The sequence below is a fragment of the Betta splendens genome, chromosome 6 (assembly GCF_900634795.4).
Source record: "Betta splendens chromosome 6, fBetSpl5.4, whole genome shotgun sequence".
NCBI classification, from domain to species: Eukaryota; Metazoa; Chordata; class Actinopteri; order Anabantiformes; family Osphronemidae; genus Betta; species Betta splendens.
Window position 1 is genome coordinate 5,304,806 of NC_040886.2, and position 12,892 is coordinate 5,317,697.

At 45.3% G+C, this 12,892-nt stretch overlaps 1 long non-coding RNA gene across 1 annotated transcript; it reads right to left on the reverse strand.

Moving 5' to 3' along the window:
- Positions 1-4,401: 4,401 nt before the first annotated feature.
- Positions 4,402-5,083, reverse strand: LOC129604277 (uncharacterized). The gene is made up of 2 exons (XR_008695035.1): positions 4,939-5,083; positions 4,402-4,521 (listed from the first exon to the last, which is right to left on the reverse strand). It is a non-coding gene; the product is annotated as an uncharacterized LOC129604277 (long non-coding RNA).
- Positions 5,084-12,892: the final 7,809 nt, after the last annotated feature.

A 12,892-nucleotide genomic window follows, 5' to 3' on the forward strand; every position in this document is an offset into this window, starting at 1 on the left:
CTCAGGAGGGGGAAGCAGTTCTTTACCAACTCTGTTTTCAGTGGAGGTGGGGAGCTGTTGACCTCAACTGGGGATGTTATCGGACGGTGGAAGGAGTACTTTGAGGATCTCCTCAACCCCTCCGACATGCCTTCTGCTGAGGAAGCAGAGGCAGGGGACTCAGAGGCGGACTCGCCCATCACCCAGGCTGAGGTCACCGAGGTAGTCAGTAAGCTCCTCGGTGGCAGAGCAGCGGGGGTGGATGAGATCCGTCCTGAGTACCTCAAGTCTCTGGATGTTGTGGGGCTGTCTTGGGTGACACGCCTCTGCAACATCGCGTGGAGGAGGGGGACAGTTCCTCTGGACTGGACAACCGGGGTGGTTGTCCCTCTTTACAAAAAGGGGGACAGGAGAGTGTGTTCCAACTATAGGGGGATCACACTTCTCAGCCTCCCTGGGAAAGTCTATGCCAGGGTACTGGAGAGGAGATTTCGGCCGATAGTCGAACCTCGGATACAGGAGGAACAATGTGGTTTTCGGCCTGGTCGTGGAACGCTGGACCAGCTTTATACCCTCAGCAGGGTGCTTGAGGGTTTGTGGGAGTTTGCCCAACCAGTCTACATGTGCTTTGTGGATCTGGAGAAGGCATTCGACCGTGTCCCTCGTGACATCCTGTGGGGGGTGCTCCGGGAGTATGGAGTCCAGGGCCCTTTGCTAAGGGCTGTTCGGTCTCTGTACAACCGGAGCAGGAGCTTGGTTCGCATTGCCAGCAATAAGTCAGACCTGTTCCCGGTGCATGTTGGACTTCGGCAGGGCTGCCCTTTGTCACCGGTTCTGTTCATTATTTTTATGGACAGAATTTCTAGGCGCAGCCAGGGGCCGGAGGGGGTCTGGTTTGGGGACCACAGGATTGCATCTCTGCTTTTTGCAGATGATGTTGTCCTGTTGGCTTCATCAGGCCAGGACCTCCAGCGTGCGCTGGTGCGGTTTGCAGCTGAGTGTGAAGCGGCTGGGATGAGAATCAGTTCCTCCAAATCTGAGGCCATGGTTCTCGACCGGAAAAAGGTGGTTTGCTCTCTCCAGGTTGGAGAAGAGTTCCTGCCTCAAGTGGAGGAGTTTAAGTATCTTGGGGTCTTGTTCACGAGTGAGGGAAGGAGGGAGCGTGAGTTTGACAGACGGATTGGTGCGGCGGCTGCAGTAATGCGGTCGGTGTATCGGTCCGTCGTGGTCAAGAGGGAGCTGAGCCGAAAGGCAAAGCTCTCAATTTACCGGTCAATCTACGTTCCTACCCTCACCTATGGTCATGAGCTTTGGGTCATGACCGAAAGGGCAAGGTCACGGATACAAGCGGCTGAAATGAGCTTCCTCCGCAGGGTGGCTGGGCGCTCCCTTAGAGATAAGGTGAGGAGCTCTGTCACCCGGGAGGAGCTCGGAGTAGAGTCGCTGCTCCTCCACATCGAGAGGAGCCAGCTGAGGTGGCTCGGGCATCTAGTTCGGATGCCTCCTGGACGCCTCCCTGGGGAGGTGTTCCGGGTATGTCCCACCGGTAGGAGGCCCCGAGGAAGACCTAGGACTCGCTGGAGAGACTACGTCTCTCGGCTGGCCTGGGAACGTCTTGGGGTCCCACCGGAAGAGCTGGAGGAAGTGTCCGGGGAGAGGGAAGTCTGGAACTCTCTGCTTAGACTGCTGCCCCCGCGACCCGGCCCCGGATAAGCGGATGAAAATGGATGGATGGATGGATGGAAGTTCTCCATCTCCTCCTTCTTCTCGTTGGTGTAACAGTGCATCATGTAAACAGCAGCCAGAAACTCCTGAACGCTCAGATGAACAAAGCAGTAGTAGCATTGGACAAAATGTTTTCACAAAGGAAAGAATCTCCGGGAGAACCACTCTGCCCTTCGGGGACTTTTGCCTCCGGCTACGTGCGGGACGCGTGGGATTCCTGGTGCCCCCTGTGTCTGGAGCCTCTGTCCATCGAGGATGCAGAGGATCTATTCATATTTTGGACTTCGATAACTGGGCTACTCATGATTGGCTTTGGTGGTGCCCTGCTTTATCGGAAGATTGGAAAGATTGGAAAATCTGTGGCCGGCTCATTGGCATGTCCACCGGCTGTGGAGCTGCAAACGCCGACGGGGGCCATGGTTACTCGCCTGACGGAATTACACCAGAGGATTGCCCGGATTGAAGGACTGATCTGTAACATCTCAGCCCGTTCGGATGCCCGGATCACAGGACTGACTAATAAGATCTCAGCCCGTATGTAGGAAGACAAGAGACAGAGGGATAACATCTGCAGACAGACTGAACACTTGGTGAATATGGTGACAGCCTTGTCTGACAGGCTTGAGGAGATGTCACGGGTGACCCATGGTCCCACAAGAGGCGAAGAAGCCCTGAGTTCTGACCCATTGGAGTATTGATCTAGACAAATTAGTCATGGATTGTTAAAATGTATTAATTTTGGCTGTGTATTACTCTGTCCCTTCTCCCTCACCCCTCCCTTCCCGGGTCCAATCTAGCTCACCAGCTGTGCCTCTATCTATCCTCTTCCCCTTATTGTGACTCCCTTCAAGGACAACTGTTGGACTGACCTGTAATCTTGGTCGGCCTCGGTCATACTTCTATAAACAACACTTCATTACACTGATTCAGATACACCCCCCCCCCCCCCCTCCCCTCCTTACAGTCTCACTGTCTGCTCTCCGACCTTATCTATCTGTCCTGATGAATCCAAGAAAAAATTCCAGCAAGGTTTCCACTTGTACTGTGTGATACTGTATGTGTGTGCGTTTTATTTTTACTGTTTGTACTGCAATTTGCTTCCACTGTCGGACTAGCGCCGGGTAACCTGGCTGCTGAAGGGAATTTCCCCGCTGTGGGACTAATAAAGGCATTCTTAATTCTTAATTCTTCTGGGCGTCGGTGAAGCCTCGTACGTCTGTGACCCTGTCCACACATGTAGGAGGGATCTGATGGGTCGCTGCGGGTCGGGAAGTGATCCAGACCAGAGCGGATGGAAGCAGGTTCCCCTGGATGAGGTTGGTCAACAGCACGTTGACCGATGACCTGTGTGTGACATCAGACACAACCTTCCTGCTGCTGAAGTCCAGTGAAAGTCTGCTTTCATCCAGGCCGTCAAAGATGAACAGAAGCTTTAGGACAGTGAGCTGCTCTGCTGGGACCTTCTGGAGTGTTGAATGGAAAACATGGAGCAGCGTGAGAAGACTGTGCTGCTGATCTCTGATCAGGTTCAGCTCCCTGAACGACAGCAGAACCACAACACGGACGTCTGAGTTTTCCCGGCCCTCGGCCCAGTCCAGAGTAAACTTTTGCACCGAGAAGGTTTTTCCAACGCCAGCGACGCCGTTGGTCAGAACCAGTCTGATGGGTCTGTGTGGGTCAGAGGAGGCTTTAAAGATGTGGTGGACCTTGATGGGAGCCTCATGGAGGGTCTTCTTCTTGGAAGCTGTCTCCAGCTGCCTCACCTCATGTTGGGTGTTCACCTCTTCACTCTGTCCCTCTGTGATGTAGAGCTCAGTGTAGATGCTGGTGAGGAGGACTCCACTTCCTGTTTCACCTCCTTCAGTCACATGTTCACATCTGCTCCTCAGACTGAGCTTGTGTTCATCTAAAGCCTCCTGCAGAGCAGCAACTGCTGAAAGAAGAAGAAACAACAGAAACCCACATGTTATGTTTTTGACCCACAAATGATTCAGTTGTTTAGAAAATAACAAAATTATGAAATATGAAGTCAGTCTGGTTGAAACCATGACATCATCAGACACATGTACAGTCTCACTTTGGACGGTGCTGGTCTGACGGCCCGTATGCAGTCCAGTTCTGGTCCTGGATTGTTTGCCACACTGAGGACAGGAAGAGTCTCCTGATGGTCCAGAATTGTCCCAGTATGAGGTGATGCCCTGTCTGCAGAACCAGTGTCCACAGCTGTCTCTGTCAACACATTAGTTCAGAACCAAACTGATGAGTCCAACAATGTAGAAGCTCAGATGATCCAGAGACCAGTAAACATGACCTACTGCTCTGGGATTCATACACACTCAGCACTTCTTGCGCCTCCCTTACAATAAAAGCCTCCACTACAGACAGCAGCTTCTGTCCACTACTGTTCTACTGCTGAGCTTGAAGCATCTCACACATGGAACAGTGGTGTCACAGGGACCAGATGGTTTCTTCCTTTATGTTTTCTGTCCGTCTCTACTGTCGACTGTCAAATGAAGGAAAACAGGCAGAACAAACACTGTGGAAACGAGAAGTTCACTATAGAACCAACATCAATAGTTGGACAGAAAACCATCCATCTCACTCTGAAACAGTCTCTGCATCATCAATAGAAGTCTATGAACAGAACATTTTGTCTTCATCCTCCATCAGGTCAGTTCAGTAGAAACTGTCTCTTACTTTGTGTCTGAGGCTCCAGGTTCATTATTGAAGTTTACAGGCTCAAATCTGGACCAATCACTCTTCATAGACAGACAGCTGGGTCCTGGAGGTTCTGAGCTTTGTCTGTGGTTCTGAACTCTGTAAACAAAAACATGTTTTCATTCATATCACATCAGTCACTGATTAAATCTCTGATCAAAGACATTTCTGTGGCTCTAAACGCCAATTATTGCTGCTGCTGCAGATCATCAGGACGTTTCACACTTAGGATCAGATCTCAGATCAGATTCCAGCTGTTCTCTGTGATTGACAGCTGTCAGAGTCACTGAGACCCAACAAATCAATTCTGTGTGTCATCAGTCGTTTCATTGTTCATTTTAATGATCACGTCTACACACATGAAGTTCATCCAGAGGAAAATGAACATCCTGGATGATCACAGTCAGGTTCATATATAAATTCATATAGTCAGTTCAAAAGATCAGACATGAAGCTAAAAGACACAGAAAATAAACTAAAAATGATTCATATCTGTGAGTTTGGATCAGTTCTTACTTTGTGTCTGAGGCTCCAGGTTCAGGACTGAATGATGGAGGCTCACATCTGGACCAGTCCTTCTTCATAGACACACATCTGGATCCTGGAGACTCTGCTCTGTCCTCTTCCTCCACACAAACACTCATGTTCTGAAAAAGCCAAAGATCCAGAGCTAAACTCCTGCTGTGACATGTATTAAAGTGAGTCCAGAGTCTCACAGACTTTGTGCCTTTGTTTAATAGGAGTCTAAGTTAGACAAATCTGAATCCTGAGTTTCATGTTATTTTAAAGTCACTGGGCTGCAAACACTGACTCAAAATTTTACATCAGTTTTACATTTGTCCAAAATTGGCGTAGATTTTCACTGAACAAATTCTTAAAAAAACTAGTGACCACTATGCCCAAATAGTTGAGCCTTTCTGAAACTAACTCAAAGGGGAAAAAAGAGAGAGGGAGAGACTTGGGTAGTTGATTAATATAAAACAACTCACGTCGTTCGTGAACGATTCGTTCAATATGAACTAATCTATTATATGACTCGGCAGTCCTCTCAGTGAACGACTCGTTCAGTTCCATGCAGTACCTTCTCTTAGAGATGTTCAACTCGAGACCTCCCACTCGACTCAGCGTCGATCTTTTGAAGCGGAAGTGTCGTCAAGCAGAATCTCGAGCGCGTTCCGAATCACGTGATCAATGAGAGCGAGAGGTGTCGATACGTCACGTGACTGCCGAGCGGCTTAAGTGCACTTTGAACGGACGGTTGTTTTAATATGGCAGAGCTTTATAAACGTGGCAAGCGGTCCGGAGATGATCTATAAGATGATATATGATCTATAAGATACACAGGTTTCACATTACAGACATCTGTAATCTATTTATGACAAGTTCAAAATGTAATTAAAGACTAAAACTACATTTTGACAAGTCGCAATTCCAATACAAATATCTTTATTAGTCAGACATCAGTGCCGTGCAAACGGCTCTTCTCCAAAGAGTATGTGATTAAAGTCATGTTCTGTGGAAAAATAAAATGAAATAAAGGTCTTTGATTAAACTAACTGACAAACATGTCTCCTCAATGTAGTAATAAACATAGTTGCAGAAGAACAAATACAGCTCTAATAACATTGGACATCAAACATGTTTGCCACATCAAGGCCACTTATACATTATTATCCAGAGAGAAACACAATTACACACCTTTGATTAAATAAGTTTTATTTGACAATAAAACATAGACTGTGATCCTGAACAACAACGTATCAGAGAGGGTTTGATGGTCAGTCTGCTCAAGCAGTTCTCACGCACAACCAGCAGATGTCGTTGTTCTGACTGTGTCATGATGGTGTCGAGCAATGTGTCGATTTCAGCCCAACTGTGTCATAGTTGCTCAGTGATTCATGAGGCTTCGATTTCGCCATCTCTACCTTCTCTTGCCACATGGCAGCACTGCTTAAGCTCAGTCAGCAGGACAGGAAATAGAAATTATTTGTTCAGGACTCACTCAACTGAAAGAAAGAAAGAAAGAAAGAAAGCAACCCTTAATAGTCCCACAGTGGGGAAATTCATTCTCTGCATTTGACCCATCCCCCTTGGGGGAGCAGTGAGCTGCCACATGAGCGGCGCTCGGGGAGCTAGCGGTAGAGGTGTCTTGCTCAGGGACACATCTGATGCCGAGGCGGGGATTCGAACCGCAGACCTTTTGCCTTCTGAGGTCGATGCCCTACCAACTGAGCTACCAGGCCACAACTGACCATCCTTCATCAGGGAGTCGTTCTTTTGTCACGTGACAGCCAAGCCGTGCCAGCGCTGTAGCGAGCAGCAAGCGCTCCAGTTTGTTCCTGATTCGTTTCTATGGATCCTTATGGATCGTTCTTTCGTTCTTTTGTTACGTTTTGTTTGTTCACAGTTCAGGCTCTGTGGTGAGCACTACAGTTCGTTCCTGATTTGTTCATATGGATCATTCGTTCACTCGTCATGTGACAGCCACATGCTTGTGGCATTTTGTGATTATAATTTGTACACTGAAGCAAACCATGTTGTTTCCAGTATATAGTGTTTGAGAACCACGGCCATTATTACAACGCCCACAGCGCTGCCTGCTGTAAATGAACAAAATGAATGAATGACTCAAAATGATTTGTTCACTTTACCGAACAAGACTTAAAGATCCGAGTCAGTTAAAAGAGCCAAACTTCCCAATTCTGATGTGTCACAGTCTGACAACCATTGCAGGGTCAGGAAGTCACTAATTAACGTAGTCGCGACTTAATACTGAACACTCCATTCTCCTCCAAACCGTACTGGGAGATATATCAAATGTTAAATGTTAATAATGTTTCTGATATGTTAAACAGCACAAAAGTCCTTAGTGCTGCATTTGGAATTTCAAGACGTGGATGGCAGACAAAACAGTTCCTCTTGTGCAAATTCCACTTGGACACAAGGCTCAAATGGTTGAAAATGGCGTCATCAATGTGAACATATACTGTACTGAAATGCTCGGGATGCATTTCAAAAACATTACCAAATCAACTCAAAACAGTATCTTCAGGCAAATGACGGCTAGTTGGTGCGTTAAACCAAGGAGGACTTCACTCATGTCCGCCATCTCTAACCACACAACCTCTCACAGGTGTCCAGGAAAACGAATCGGTGTGAATAGATCAGCTGATGTGCGTGCAGGTCCCACCCACCAGCACTGATTGACAGACAAGTCATTCTGCTGAAAAGTGGCATTATGAAATAAATACGGTAAAAACTTTTGGATTTAAATAAAAAGGCAGATGTGTCATTATGAAAATAATAAGATGAGTTTCATAATAATGAGCAGATCTAACAACATAATAAAATGTATTTTATAATAATTTGGAAAGCTTAGCTTAATTTGGAAAATGTTTTTAGTGATTATTTCATAATTTCATGGTCAGTGAACATAATTATCTCTCATTTATTTATATATGTATTTATTTCATGACGTCCTATTGACTAATTTAATTATGAACACTTTGTTCCATACTCCTCACATCTGGTTCTTGTCAGTGTTAGTTTGACAGAAGTGGATCTCTGGTCTCTTCTTCCTCTACCAAACATAAAAAAATACAAACATACTCAGTAACAGTAATGTTGTTAAACATTCACCTCCTTAACTTTTCTTCTTCTTGGTGTTTAAATATTTTTCCTCCTTCTGCTCTGTTTTCCTAAATGAGGAAGTTGAACTAAGCGCTTTCAGTTTTACTGGCTCCTCCCCCTCTTCATGAGTTCATCATGTCATGAACCGTTGATAAACTATATGTTGAAAGTCCATACAAAAAAACAAAAACAAATGTCTCAGTAAAAAATAAACAATATTCAATCTAGACATGCCCATTGTCTCCTTCAGCTCATCGGTTATATAATAAAGGCAAAACTCCCTCGTAGCTGCACGTCACACAAACTTTCTTCTGCTTATATGAACCCACGTGTCACTGACTCACGTTGTCCACAAGAGGACGGCGTTTATACCAAACATCTTCAAGTTGATTTCATTCTTAAATTAAATATCAAATAATTTTTTCAACAACAAATAAACATAAATTCACTTTGAAACACACGTGCAACAGACACAGTATATATAATAATATATAATACAGTATGGCACATAAATATACCACAGAAATTACTCCTCATGGACATTTTACAGTTTTTATTGGTCGCTTTGACGCAGCCGTCCAATGAAACAACACATTCTCTTAACAGTTCACACACAGGTCTAAATAGCTGATCAAATGTCATAATGACACGTTTTGTTTGCAAAAGGCTCTAACTGTGTCAAAACACTGGAAATATACTGATACTGATACTCCACGTTGAACACCAAAGGCCTGGTACCTTAAGGCCTAAGAACTGATAGCAAATTAAAGATTTTTGTGGAGGAGTGTCAAATAGGTGCTATGGTGACTTTATACTGGTCTTGTTTTTAATAGGTAGGAACAGATGGTTTCTCTTTGGTCACCAAAGCTAACAAAATTTGTACTGTTTGAATGACATGACATGACATGAAACATAACTGTTTTGCAAAATGGAGGAGAAAATGTTTCAATCTAATAAGAATGGGTTTACACATTTGCTTCACGTGTCTGATGCACTGCTGTAATAGTGATGATGAAGACTGAGTGGAAACTAGTTTCATAAAACAGGTGTTATGGGGAAAATTTGTTTCTTTCATATTTTATGCATATTTCTATTGCATATTTCATATTCTAGCTCCGCGGCACCTAGAACCTTTCTGTGTGGAGTTTGCACGTTCTCCCCGTGTTTGCGTGGGTTCTCTCTGGGTTCTCCGGCTTCCTCCCACAGTCCAAAGATGTGCATTAGATTGATTGGACTCTCTCCATTGCCCGTAGGTGTGAGTGTGTGTGTGAATGGTTGTCTGTCTCTGTGTTACCCTGCGATGGACTGGCGACTGGACTGGTGTACCCTGCCTCTCACCCATAGCCAGCTGGGTTAGGCTCCAGCACCCCCGTGACCCCGCATTAGGGAATAAGTGGCTTGGAAAATGGATGGATAGATATTCTAGCTCCTGTGGAGTTGTCTGTTGAGAGACTTAGTGCTCCATCTTCTCTGATTCTCTGTCAGACGGCAGTGATGCAGGTGTGAGAATGTAAACATCTCTATCTTGCCTTTGTTTAATCTATGGAGAACGTAAAGCCCCACTTGCTGCCCCATTCTTGAACTTTGTTTGCTTCTTCCTGCACCTTCCTACAGTAGTAATATATTCTCTATTCCTTCCTCTTTTCCAAATTGTCATCATCAGCAAAAAAAGACCTCCCCAAAGCCTTATCACACCCACTAAAACCAACATTGGTCATGATATTACAGTTTTTCTTGGTCGCTTTGACTTGTTTTTCATAATTACTGTAGGTTCCATTTATTTTTATAATCACTATTAGAGCAGTGCATCAGACACATGTAGTAACCCCGCTCTAACTGGATTGACACATTTTCTCCTCCCTTTTGCAAAACAGTTAACACCGATGTCTTTCAAACAGTCCAAATTCCATTGTTTTGGCTTTGGTGACCAAAGAGAAACCGTCTTTTCCCAATTATTAAAAACCAGTAAGACCAGTATAAACTCATCGTACCAAGCAGGCACACAACCGACCTTCAACGTTTAAAATAAGAAATAATGTCAGTTGTCAATGTGATGTTGATACAAAATTTAATGCTAATGGTTGTAAAATTGCCTAAAAAAATACCTATAAATCAATGTTCACATATGGTTAAAATAATGTCAGATGTGTCAAAATGTTGAAACAATGTTTACAGTTTTTGCCTATTGCTTACACACATTTTGCAAAATTTGGCCCATTATGTCAAAACTCTACACACAAACCAATCAGCCATCAGCACTTGAAGATTAACAACTCACATCTCTACCAAAATGAAACACTGCAATCAAAACGTAACACTCCTTACACACAACCTCCATTTGAATTATTATTCCATATCACCAGCAACACACTGCTGAACTTTATATAAAACACTCCAGTCTTTGTGTTTTGACATTATAGGCTCTAATTTGATGATTTCTCAATTACTAATTCTATCTCATTCCTCGATTAGATCCACCTGCAGCCGCTAACGGATTAACCCTCCAACCACATCTCTGCCTCCTCCACCTCTCCATCGGCTCCGACACCTGCCCCGGACTCCCGGCAGCTCCTCTCCTCTTTGGACTCCTTAGCTCCCTGATCTGAGCTTCCATAGATCCAGTTTCTTCAGACTCCAGCAATAAATATTGCCTGTTCTGCAACCAGTCTCTGAGTCTGCTCACTCACACTTGATACACAGCCATGTTTTAACAGGTTGTGCTGCAATTTCAATGTTTTTCATGTGTACTGAACCATTAGCAGGGTGTTCACATACACACTGTTCATACTGTCTGAGGATGGATGTCTGTATTGATCACTGTGCTGCTTGTGTTCTCCTTCTTCTCCACCTGCTCAGCAGTGACTTTGACTTAGTGCCATTTTCATCTTGTGACGCAACTTTAGTGGCATTTTGTGTAACGTCACATGACGTGAGCTGTCAATCATTATCTGCACTGACTCAGCTCTTGGCCTTTCTGTCTGTGAGTCATCTAAGTTTTATCAGGACTCACTTTCTCCTCACTGCAAACAGCTTCAGCTTTAGAACAGGAGTCCGGTCCTTGTGCATGTGACGTCCTCTGGTGGCGACAGGCAGCAGTGACACTACATGACATCACATTCACAACACAAACGATGAAGGACACAAGGAAACAGAACCCGTGATTGGAAGAGTCCACCCAGACCCAGCTCACATTCTGGATTCTGACACGTTGGTTTGGAAGTTAGTTTATTATATAAAACAACAGCTTTTTATCCTTGATTCCAAATGAAGAATGTTAAAAAGCAGAAAGATCCAAATTGTATCAAACACTACATGTCACTGTCCTCGATATCCACTGTAACTGCTGCACCACACACTTAATTTCCCACATGATAAGATTAGATAAGATCTCATCATCGTCATCTAAGAACTGGTGGGAGTTGTATTTAAACTGTGTGTGTACAGTGTGAAAGGGGAGATCACTGTCACCTGAGGTTCTCCCGTGCTGCAGACTACCACATCAGACACACGGTGGGTTGTTGGTGGGGTCCCTTTGTTGCAGTCAGAGGAAGCGCAGAGGGAACTGCCGTCAGACATGTGTCACGGCGCTCTAGGCAGCGGACCCACATGCACAGCAGAGACAAAGCTCGGTGATAATAAGTATTTATTATAACTCGTCGTCAGGCAGGCAAAGGTCGGTACACAAGGCGGCAGTTTCCGTACAGGCAGGGATAGACAGTCGGTGGTCAGAAGTCAGGCTTGGGTCGGACTTACGGCAAGGCAGTATCACAGATGAGGCGGATTACAAGGTCAGGAAAAACAGGGTCGGTCACAAAACAAGACATGAAGTAACGCTGGATTGCTGGCAATAACACACAAAGACAATCTGGCAAGGTGCTGGGGTGAGGGGTGGTGCTTAAGTACTGAGTGATGATGACTAGATGACATACAGGTGGAGAAAACTAGGACAGGAAGTAAAACTAGAACTGCTGATGTAGATGCTGGAACAGGAAGTGGTGACAAAATAAAACCGGAAATGAGTAATTGCAGTGGCTAAATGACCTGGACTGTGACAACATGATAATCAAGGCGTTTGGGTGCTCTGTCTGCAGCTTGGTTGAAGTGCTATGCACGCGCTCACACTCAACTGGGGCATCAGCTGACGGAGGGATGTAAGCAGTTACTACTAACACATGGGAGAGCTCCCATTGAAGGTAGTACGGTAACGCTAATTGCCACCAGTTCAATGTTGTTTAACAGTGATGCGGTCTCTGTCATTCACTAATACCACCAGTCCCCCACCATTTTTCTTCCTGCCGCTCTGCGCCACGTTCTGGTCCGCCCGCACCAGCGTGAATCCATTGATGGAGGCACAGAGTCCAGTGTGTCCTGGTTGAGCCACGTCTTGGTAAAACACAGCAGGCTGCTTTCCTGGTACATGTGCTGCAGACGCATAAGTGCCGTCAGCTCGTTCAGCTTGTTAGAGAGAGAGCGGGCGTTTTGTTCTCTTACAACGCTTAACTCCAGCTCTGCAGCATCATCGCTTTCCAGCGTGGAGAAACTCCACTCGGCTGAGAGCTAACAGCTGGTCCCGAATGTAAACAATGGAGCCACGTTTTGAAGGGTCCCCCAAGGCTGGCTCAAAAAGTTAATAAAACAAAATAAAACAAAGTGCAAAAGTAATGAAGTTTTTGGACACAGAGCAGCTGGTCTCAAATCAGCTCACACAAAGAGTCGTCTCCACTGGTTCTGGTTCTGGTTCCTCTGTCAGTCAGTTGTGGATGAAGCTCTGATCCTAGTAACATGGACCAGTCAGAACCTCTACACACACTGATGCTGCTTTTACATCTGGATCATCTCC